Below are 11149 nucleotides of genomic sequence, written 5' to 3'. Positions count from 1 at the left end.
GATATATATAACAAATATATATATATATATAACAATATAAATTTAAAACTCTCTAATATGTATAACAAATATATATATATAACAATACAAATTTATAACTCTCTAATATGTATGTATAACAAATTTATATATATAACAATATAAATTTATAACTCTAATATATATGTATAACAAATTTAGATGTATGTATAACAATTCGGTGAAGTAGCATAAAAATTGACCCATGATTTGATATACAAATAGTATAAATTTGCTTTTTTGGATTAAATATCAGTTTAATGTCTTACAATATTGTTATATTAACGTGTGATCCGTGTGTTTTTGGTACAAAAGTTTAGTTGTCCTGTAGCAATGGATAGGCATGCTACCTAGTACTTGTGATATTTGTATTATCCGTTTGTATGCAATCCAGTTTCGAAAACAGCAGTGGTACATTTTGGCCATGGCGGTGCTCCACAACCAGTGTACCCATGTACACAAAGAAAGAAGACGAATCTATGGCATAGTGGAGCAGCACGCCATGGCCATGGCGCGCAGCAGGCACAAGAGCCAGCTCGATGGCTCGGCGCAAAATCACGCAACAAAAATCAAAGAGCCATACCACATTACAAGATTGCTGGCATGAGGGCTCGGCACACGCATCCATCCAATTACAAAAGGGGTAATAAGAAGAAAAGGCGGTTACCATGGTGGCTTGGTGCAGATGTAGGGATGGTGGAGATTCATGATTCTGTCGCCGAATTAGGCGATGCCGGCTCGCGGTGCGCCTCAGCGTCGGGCTCAACCATCGGGGACGTCAGGGGAGTTGTCGAGGGGGTAGATGACAGCTTGTGGACGGGGCACCGTGTGGCCGAACTCGGGGTCCAGATCAACGCAGACGTGCTTGTGCTCCTCAGCGGCAGTGCTGGACTCGGGTCCACCGGTCTCGAGGAAGATGAGACCTGTGGGATGGGAGGGGTCTCGTCGCCGGATCTGAGGCTCCTCGTCCTTGGTGGTGCGTCGGCTAGGGTGGATCCTCCGCTGCAGTGTCGACCTCGAGCGTGGGGAAGGTGCAGCAGCGCTTCCACTGGTTTTGTCACCCGTCGCGCGGAGGTGGAGAGATGTCGACGGTGACGAGGGTGGCGTCGGCAGTGGCGATGGGCGACGAAGACGAAGAGTGAGGAGGAAGAAGAAATGGCCGCCTTATATAGGGGAGGGACCTTTAGTCCCGGCTCCTATAAATGCCCGGGACTAACGGCTGGTAATACCAGCTGGGACTAAAGGTGTATTTTTGGCGGGTTGCAAAAAATGCAGCCCACCTTTAGTCCCGAGTGGTAGATCTACCCAGGACTAAAGTTGGGCTGCAGTTTCACTTCCCGCACGTTTCAAGCTCCATTTGTTTTTTATATATTTCTTTCTATAAAATGTTAAAGTCTTGTTAATTGCACAGTAAATTAAATACAAGGCATAAAATTGTTTCAAAAGAATATGGATTTACTTTTGCTTTATTGCACATAGAAAAATTATGTGACCTAAAGTTTTTTGTTTTTTCTTATAAATATTGAAACATAATGTCATTAATAATTACTATTTCGTTAATGCAAAAATATAGTGTTTAATTTAAATCATTAAAACTTTTGTTTTTGATTGAAAATTTGTTTTCCCATCATTTTAACGTAAATCTTTTCATTTTTTCATCACTCATTGTCCAAAAGCGACATGAAAATCCCACCATCAAACACAAATTTAATGTGAACATAGAAAAAAAGGAAACACCTAATAAACATCTTTGAATTCACAATTATTACATAGTACCTCTAATACACACTATTAAACATCACTATATATATCTAGCGGGCATAGTAGTGAACTTCTTCTTAACGTATATCCCTTGGTTATGATCACGCCATAACCATAGAGTGTGCTCATCATTTAGCTAGATGCTTGGGTCTTTGTTCACTATGAAGGGTGGAATTCGGTTATCCTTTTCATAATCTTCTAATATGTCTGACTTGTCTTCAATTCCGACGATGTTTCTTTCCCCTGAAAGAACTATGTGGCGCTTTGGCTCATTGATTGGGTCATTGTTATTTTTTACTCTCTTTGGTTTTGTAGACATGTCCTTGACATAGAACACCTGATTCACATCCTTGATAAGGACGAACGGTTCGTCTTTGTACCCAATATTGTTGAGGTCTATGGTTGTCATTCCATACTGGTTGTCGACTGCTACCCCGCCTCCAGTCGCCTTTACCCATTGGCACTTGAACAAAGGTACCTTAAAAGTAGGTGCATAGTTTAGTTCTCATATCTTCTCTATGCGGCCATAATATGTTTGCTTATTTCCATTAGGGTCGGTGGCATCTATGCGAACACCACTATTTTTGTTGGTGCTCCTTTTATCTTGGGCTACTGTGTAAAATGTATTCCCATTTATCTCGTACCCTTTGTATGTGAGGATATGACACGATGGCTGCCTAGCCAACAAATACAGTTGCTCATCAATACTCTCATCACCCTGACATTCTTTTTGCAACCAGTCGCTGAAAGTTTCCATGTGCTGACGCATAATCCAAGCTTTAGACTTCCCTAAAAACTCGGATCGGAGCAACTCTTTATGTGTCTCGATATACGGATCGACCAAGGAGGAGTTTTGCATAACTGTGTAGTGTGCTTTATTAAAATAATTGTCCTACATACAAATATATGGTTTCTTCCCTAGTGTCCCCTTTCCACTTAGTCTCCTCTCGTGTCGTGATTTAGGAACACCAATCGGGTCAAGGTTGGGAATAAAGTCAACACAAAACTCAATGACCTCCTCTGTTCCATAGCCCTTGGTGATGCTTCCTTCTGGTCGAGCATGGTTGTGAACATATTTCTTTAGGACTCCCATGAACCTCTTAAAGGGGAACATGTTGTGCAGGAACACAGGACTGAAAATGCTAATCTCCTTGACCAGGTGAACTAGGAGGCGTGTCATGATATTAAAGAAGGAAGGAGGGAACACCAACTCAAAGCTGACAAGACATTGAACCACATCATTCTATAGTTTAGCTAGATCCATTGGATCGATTGCCTTCTGAGAAATTGTATTGAGGAATGCACATAGCTTCACGGTGGCTAGACGTACATTTAGAGGTAGAATTCCTCTTAATGCAACTGGAAGCAATTACGTCATGAGCACGTGGCAGTCATGGGACTTTAAGTTTAGGAATTTCTTCTCTGGCACATTTATTATACCCTTTATATTCAAGGAGAATCCAGATGGTACCTTGATGCTTGCTAGGCATTCAAACATGCTTTCCTTCTCTTCTTTGCTAAGAGTGTAGCTGGTAGGACTTAAGTAATGGCGTCTATCATTTGTCTTCTCTGGATGCAGATTGTCTTGTTCTTTCAAACACCGCAGGTCCTGTCGTGCTTCAAGTGTGTCCTTGGGCTTCCCATACACACCCATGAAGCCTAGCAGGTTCACACAAAGATTCTTCGTCAGGTGCATCACATCGATCGCGCGACTGACCTCTAGGACTTGTCAATAGGGTAGCTCCCAAAATATGGACTTCTTATTCCACATGGGTGTGTGACCATCGGCGTCATTCAGAATAGGTTCGCTGCCATGTGCCTTTCTAAATACTACTTTCACATCCTTGACCATATTGAGTACATCCTCACCAGTTTGGTTGCCCGGCTTGGTCTGGTGGTCTGCCTTACCTTTAAAATGCTTGTCTTTCTTTCTTAGGGGGTGATTCATAGGAAGAAATCGACGATGGCCAAGGTACACGACCTTTCGACATTTTTCAAGAATATACCTTTAATATCATCGAAACAGTGCGTGCATGCATTATATCCCTTGTTTGATTGTCCTGAAAGATTACTTAGAGCAGGTCAATCATTGATTGTTATGAACAACAATGCTCGCAGGTCAAAGTGCTCCTATTTGTGCTCATCCCACACACATACACCTGGTCTGTTCCACAAAAGTAGAAGTTCTTCAACTAGTGGCCTTAGGTACACATCGATGTCGTTGCCAGGTTGCCTTGGGCCTTGGATGAGCACTGGCATCATAATAAACTTACGCTTCATGCATAACCAGGGAGGAAGGTTGTAGATACATAGAGTAACAGGCCAAGTGCTATGACTACTGCTCTGCTCCCTAAAAGGATTCATACCATCCGTACTTAAAGCAAACCTAAAGTTTCTTGCATCATTTGCAAACTCCGGGAATTCTCTATCGATTGCTCTCTATTGGGACCCATCAGTAGGGTGTCTCTACATATTGTCTACCTTACGGTCTTCTTTGTGCCATCGCAACAACTTTGCATGGTCTTTGTTTCTAAACGGACGTTTCAAGCGTGGTATTATAGGAGCATACCACATAATCTTGGTAGGGATTTTCTTCATGAGACGTTCGCCCTCAACATCACTAGGGGCATCTAGCCTAATCTTATACCGTGATGCATGACATACCAGGCATGCATCTAACTTCTTATACTCCTCGCCATGGTAGAGGATGCAGTCATTAGGACATGCATGTATCTTCTGGATTTCTAATCCCAAAGGGCAGACTACCTGTTTTGCTTCGTACGTAGTGGCAGGCAATTTGTTATCCTTCAGAAGCATCTTCTTTTGGATTTTCAGTAACTCCCCAAATCTCTTGTCAGATACACCATTCTTTGCCTTCCATTGCAACAATTCCAGTGTGGTACCCAACTTTTTTTGCCCTGCATCACAAGTTGGGTATAGCAATTTCTTGTGATCCTTTAGCATGCGCTCGAACTTGATCTTCTTCTTTTTCACTTCCGCATTCTCTTTGTGTGTCACGAATGGCCTGACCAAGATCATCGGTGGGCTCATCTTCTGCCCCTACCTCTTCTTCAGCTTCCCCCATTGCAGTATCATTGAAGACACCATATTCAGCAATAATGTCATCATCGTCCCGTTGTTCTTCTTCACCTTCTTCCATTACAACCCCGGTTTTTCTGTGCTTCTTCCAACAAATATAGTTTGACATGAAACCCGACTTGAACAAGTGTGAATGAAGACTCCTTGAGCTAGCATATTCCTTCAAATTCTTACATATGGCACATGGGCAGCACATGAAACCATCGCGTTTGTTTGCCTCGGCCACACGTAAGAAAGAATGCACACCCTCAATGAACTCTTGGGAGTGGCGATCAGCATTGTACATCCAATGCCGGCTCATCTGCATTACATGACATACATACCATATTAAAACCTAGAACATAATTAGTTAGTTATACGACATGCATGCCACCACACAAGGTACTAATTTATGAAAGTCTCGCTACAATATAGACAATCCCAATTACCACTAAAAAACTAAAGCTAAAATACACTTCAGCAGCATAAGGATTTCGCGACCAATCCCAACTAAAATAGACAGGTCATGCATTTGTTCAACATCTATGGGCTTCTTCCGCAGGATCACTGCCTCATTAGCCGCCGTAGCCGCCTGTGCAAGAGAGTTTTGCACGTGTTCAACATGCTCTTGCTCCCAGTACCAGCCTGAACATCCAGTGCCATCCCACTGAAATTAAAACAAAAAATTAGAATTTTAATCACAATCATCATGAAAATAAGTATAAATTAACCATAATCATCAAATACGACAAAATAACTCAGATTACGATCTGGACACTTGTAGAAGATATGGCCCTTGTTGGGACACTCCTTCCTCACCCGTTACTCCATCACAATCTTCTCCTCACACTGCCGCATGCAATGAGAGAGAGGTCCGACCTCAGTCGCTTTGGAACCCGATGAGAGGCCGAGGACCCGGAAGCAGTTGCCATCTACCCTCTATACTCATTTTTAATATAATATAAATTTCTCATTTTATAAATAAATAAAATTAAAAAAACTCTAAAATTTTCTATATCTCTAAACCATGAAGTGTGCTATACATGCTAGAAATGAAAGCCGAATACTAGTTTTGAATAACTACTTTAACCTTCCTTCATCCAAATATGCAAACTTTAAAGTGATTTTGAGCTTAAATGGCTTACAAATAAAAAAATCCACCATAAAAAACCACATATATCTAGTCCACAAAATGAGATATGCTACTGATAAAATATGAAAGTATAAAGTTTGTAACCTTTAGAACCGAAGAATTGATAGAGGAATCGAAGAAATCTTGTGATTACCGGCGATGAGGAAGAAGAGAGGCCGACGATGAAGCAAGAACACTGAACTCGAAGTGGCTCGAGCTCGGGGGAGGAAGAAGGGGTATGTAGAAGGAGATCTTTAGTCCCGGTTGGAGACAGCAATTGGGACTAAAGGTCTCTTTCTAATTCTGGACGGAGCCTCCAGGCGGGAGTAGACTTTTACTCCCGGTTGAAGGGATCAACTGGGAATAAAAGTTAACCTTTAGTCTCGGTTGGTAGTTTCAACCGGGACTAAAGGTCCCCTGCAGCAAAAGCCTGCCGCAGTAGCCGTTGGGCAGGGACCTTTAGTCTCGGTTGAAGCTACCAACCGGGACTAAAGGTTTCTCTAGTCCCAGACGTGAAAAATACTGGGACTAAAGCCAAATTTCAAAGTGGATCCAAAGTTGTTTCTCTACTGGTACAGGCTAAGTAATGCAATTTGGTTATTGCATTGCTTGATTACTCTCCGAGAGCAAAGACAGTGGCATCGAAGGTGTCAGAGAGGCCGGTGCTGGTTTTGAAGGTGACCTTCTCCGGCGAGGCCTCGGGAACATAGACTTCGATAACGCTGAGCCAGAGCATCAGCTCCTTGGTCTTCACGCCGGTGATCTTCCCCAGCTTGCCATTCTCGGCGAACACCGTCACCTCGGAGGCATAGGACAACGTCTGCTTGATCTTCTTGAATGTGCTCGACCTTCTTCTTCCCCTGCACTAGCCACATGAACCCTGTCTCACGGTTGTACCCGAACTCCTGGATGTCCTCCATTGGAAACAGACCCGTGGGGAGGCCAAGCTCCTCCAGCAGGTCAACGGACTTCTTCTTGCATGTGGCGTCTCCGGTGATGACCTCTGCACCGGCGCGGTGGCTCTCGATGGCCTGGGACTCCATGGTTTACGAAAGAGCTGTGAGTAGCGTCAAGAAAGAGTCTGTAGTTGTAACTGTAGCAGGCTGCTCTTGAGAGAGATGAAGTGTTTTTGTGTGGTGGGAGAAGAGCAAACAGCGCATATATATAGGCAGGCAGCTTCCACACACAGAGAAGCAGTGTAAGACGACGTGCAGTCTTGTTTGACTTTGTTGCCAGAAGGAGATGAATTTGACAAGGACCATTGTGGTGTGCTTTCAGGTCCGGTGTGCTGAACTACAAACTTGACCGTTTCTCTAGGAGTATCTAGCTTCGATTAATTGGTACATGTAAATTAGTTTAAACTCTACACGAGTAGCCAAGTTGCTACCTCATATTTCTACACAGTTCGATTTCTCTCAATGAATTGTTAGTATTCTTTTTCAATCAGAAAATTGTTAAATTTAGCCTTGTGTCGGTATAACTGGTGAAAAGTACTGAAAACAGGGTCCAAATCAGTACTCTAAATTCACAATCAGTGTACCGGTTCACTATAATATAAATAAATTTCGTCTACTATAATGACTGTATTTAAATATCACCGGTTAACTTAGCAGCATAGGTATATTTTACTAATTTTTTCTAGACATTTATTTTAGTTATCCTCTTACTCATCCCCCTCTTCCCTTGTTGTATAAAAATCAAAAATGAACTTATGAAACATCAAAGTACAGTATAATTTTTTACAGCATCGACATAGGAGCTCCATTCTCAAAGGAAAAATACAAAAATGAACACTTCCAATCTCAATGTGGACAATACTAAAATTAATACTTACAAGTATTTTTTTGTGAGTAAATACTTAAAAAGTATTTAATAATACAAGCAAATATGCCAGAATGTTGGGCTTGTTGCTTGGTTACCTTAGCTAGCTACCTTTGTTGGGCTTGGCCTAACATTATTTCAATTAAATCAAACAAATTTTAAGAGCCACAATAAATGTTAGGTGCAATAAAGAAATAATCTCACTTTGGAATTTGATTAGAGATTTACTCGTCTATAATGTGTCTCTATTACATGCACCTATTATGAGAGGTTGAGAAAGGTGCAAAGTGGACAACAAGCTAAGTCCGCGCATGTATCGAGCCATGCCGATCCGCAACGTGCATTAGCTCGGGATTTGCTGACCAATACACCATAAGAATGGTGCGACATAGGGGTTTTGTAGCTTCAGACTATATGCCATATTGGACCACGACATCCATAATATAAGTTAATATTGACAATAATATGACAATATCATATTAAGCCTGTATCAAGTTAAAATACAACTTTAATAGATTTTTTTCTCATGTTGCAAAGCAGAGAAATATTTAGGTGTAAACATGTCATAACTTTAATTTTCACACTATCCATGTGTTGCTATAATTAACTATCAAACTTTTTTTGGCTTTTTTAAGGACCCATAAAAATATGTACTTACAGACATGTCAAGAGGATTGATATGTTTTCAGATGATGATGATTATGAAGGGAAACCTCTCTAGACTTTTCACATGGCAGCTTCTTTGGAGATTACAGCTAATTTATTTTGACTGAATTAGACTTAGTTCATGGTTTGAATATTGGTTGGACCATCGGTTGATCTATATTTTAAGAAGAACAAGTTTTTATTTCTAATCAAAACTACATCAACATACTTGGATTTATTAGGGAAAAGCCAATCCTTTAAAGACCTATAATATTGATTTATTGTTTGTCTTTGATGTTGATTAGAATAGTGGAGGAATGTGGAAAAAACTGGACCCAAATACCAAGTCGGAAAAAAGGAAACATGAAAGCAACTTGGAGCACAAAAAAAAAACTTGGAAACAACTGAACACAGGCTTGTTCCGAACAACAAATCAGATAACCGAGCACAATAGACAAAAGGAAAAGAAAAAAAGGAAACACCGAACGATAGAATGGCAACACACTAAAAGTCAGGCACAACTTCCCAATGCGTACCAAAAGTCGTATGTGCTGTTATGTCATGCAAGCTCTCTGTATGTTCTAATTGATTATGTATTATATACCATGCAGTGCTTTAAACAACCTTATAGATCACTAGTATGTGGATACTACGCTTGCGAGTACCTCAGATCGTGCGGCAAATTCAGCATCAGCTACAAGCAGCTCAAGAAAGCACTAAGACTAGTGGATAAAGGAAGGGGGTCACCCGGAAGAAAGTAACTCAAACTATAGTGAACATTTGTGGATTCGTCATGCACAAATGCGTGCATCAAGGGGAAACGTTCTTCAGTGAGGAGAGCGAGTTAGCATACGATGAGAAGTACGAAAAGATAAAAAACTGGACCACCAAGCTACACTTCAGAGACTACAAGTTGCCAGATCTCTTTTGATTTGTTAAATAGCGGAGATCTTAGATTCATATGTGTATATATGACACGTAACTTGAATATTGGTTCGCGCTACTATAAGGACGAGACACAAATGAATGTGGTATATGTATATATATGTTTGTGCTCATGCGTATTTTTTGCTTTGTCTGTGTTTAAATCGTGAAAACAAAATTTCAATTCAAATTCATATCAGATGGCGGCAAACTATTTTTTAATCTAAAAAATCATTAACGGAGACAGACAAGTAACGATGGCGGCCTAACGGAGGCGGGCGACTTAGTGCAACTACCTCGGTTAAGAGATTAACGGAGGTGGACTACTTAGGGTGACCGCCTCCGTTAATAGCCATTAACCGATACGGGTGTCTTAAGACGCCAACCTCCGTTAATCATTTAACTGAGGCGGGCAAAGCGCCGACTCCGTATAGTAGGTCTGTATTAATGCAGGCCATTCGACAAGAGGTGAACGCTTTGCCCATCTCGGTTGAACCATTTCGCCCGCCTTGTTTAAGTTTTGTGTAGTAGTGGATCCAAATGAAAAATGCTCTCAAAAATGGAGAAATAACTAGAATGAGATTCAAGCAATCTAGCAATCAAAACAATTGTAAAGCAGCAAATTCAAAGGTGTTGATGCTTGTTACTAACCTTAAAGCAAAAGATCATGCCCATGCTTGAAAATCCAAGATTTTCATTGAGCATTTTGGTGAAGAATGGCCGTAACAATAGAGGGAGAGGTAGTTGAGTGCGCTCAGGGGGGGAGGAAGGAGGGAGGAGGATGTCGGCTTTATACTGTGCACCACACCATTGCCGATTCAAGCCAAAGGCCGATAGTGATAGCACAAGACCACTGCCAGTTCAAGCCACGAATCTGCCGGGTCTAGCCACCAACCGGCTGTGATATGGACCTTCACTTCCGGTTTTTGGGGACCCCAATTATTTTCTTATTTTCAAGCTAAGAACCAAGTGATGGCCAGTAGTGACGGTTAATTCTATAGTAGAGTGAGAAACACATGTATAGTAAGATAGGCTTATGCAGCGCCTTGCTTTATCAGGACACACGTCATAAGTCGAGTGGTGTTCTCATTGATCACTCGTAAATATTATTACCTAATACTTTTAACTTATTTTAGAATATGACGCGAATGATAAACCTGAGACCAGATGGACATGGGTTTGTTATTTACGTGTGCCATAGATCTAAGCTCTAACTGTAGTAGTCCCGTCTATATCGTCTAAGGACTGTAATGTTGTTAGTGTTATCGGACATGTTTGAATTACCACATATATATACCAGCTGAATAGATCCGAGAAAGCGAAGTACTTCATTTGTAGTTATTGGATGAAATGTTTCATTGGCTCCCTGGGTAGTAGTCAAGGGAGACCTAGGTCAGATTGTTTCCACCTCTAGCTGATTGGGCTTGTTGAGAAATGTTTTTTTTCCCAATATTTTTGGCGTTGTTATCCGTTTTTTGCGATTTTTTTTTCATGAAAAGCATTTGTAAGATGGACTATCTTATCATAAGAACCACGCCCTCACGATCAGCCTTACGAACTGTCCCTAAAAATGTTTGGCTTGGATAGAGGTGACTGCAAAAACCTGCTGTGTAAATTGATTTCATTTGGCTGCGACGACCACCTGTTCGCTTGAACTTATTAACTTGCTTATGATACAATGTTTCACTACATAAAAAACGGTTTTAGCAACGGAACAAATTTTTTGTAGGGGCGGCCAGTGATGGAGCCGCCCCCTATAGTGGCGTGCTC

General features: G+C 41.2%; 1 pseudogene; it reads right to left on the bottom strand.

The window, feature by feature from the left end:
- Positions 1-6602: 6602 nt before the first annotated feature.
- Positions 6603-7032, bottom strand: LOC136512054 (uncharacterized; annotated as a pseudogene).
- Positions 7033-11149: the final 4117 nt, after the last annotated feature.

Source organism: Miscanthus floridulus, chromosome 16, assembly GCF_019320115.1.
Source record: "Miscanthus floridulus cultivar M001 chromosome 16, ASM1932011v1, whole genome shotgun sequence".
NCBI lineage: Eukaryota > Viridiplantae > Streptophyta > Magnoliopsida > Poales > Poaceae > Miscanthus > Miscanthus floridulus.
Note: the sequence above shows the minus strand (reverse complement) of the source record. Positions and strands in the feature narration are given on the sequence as shown.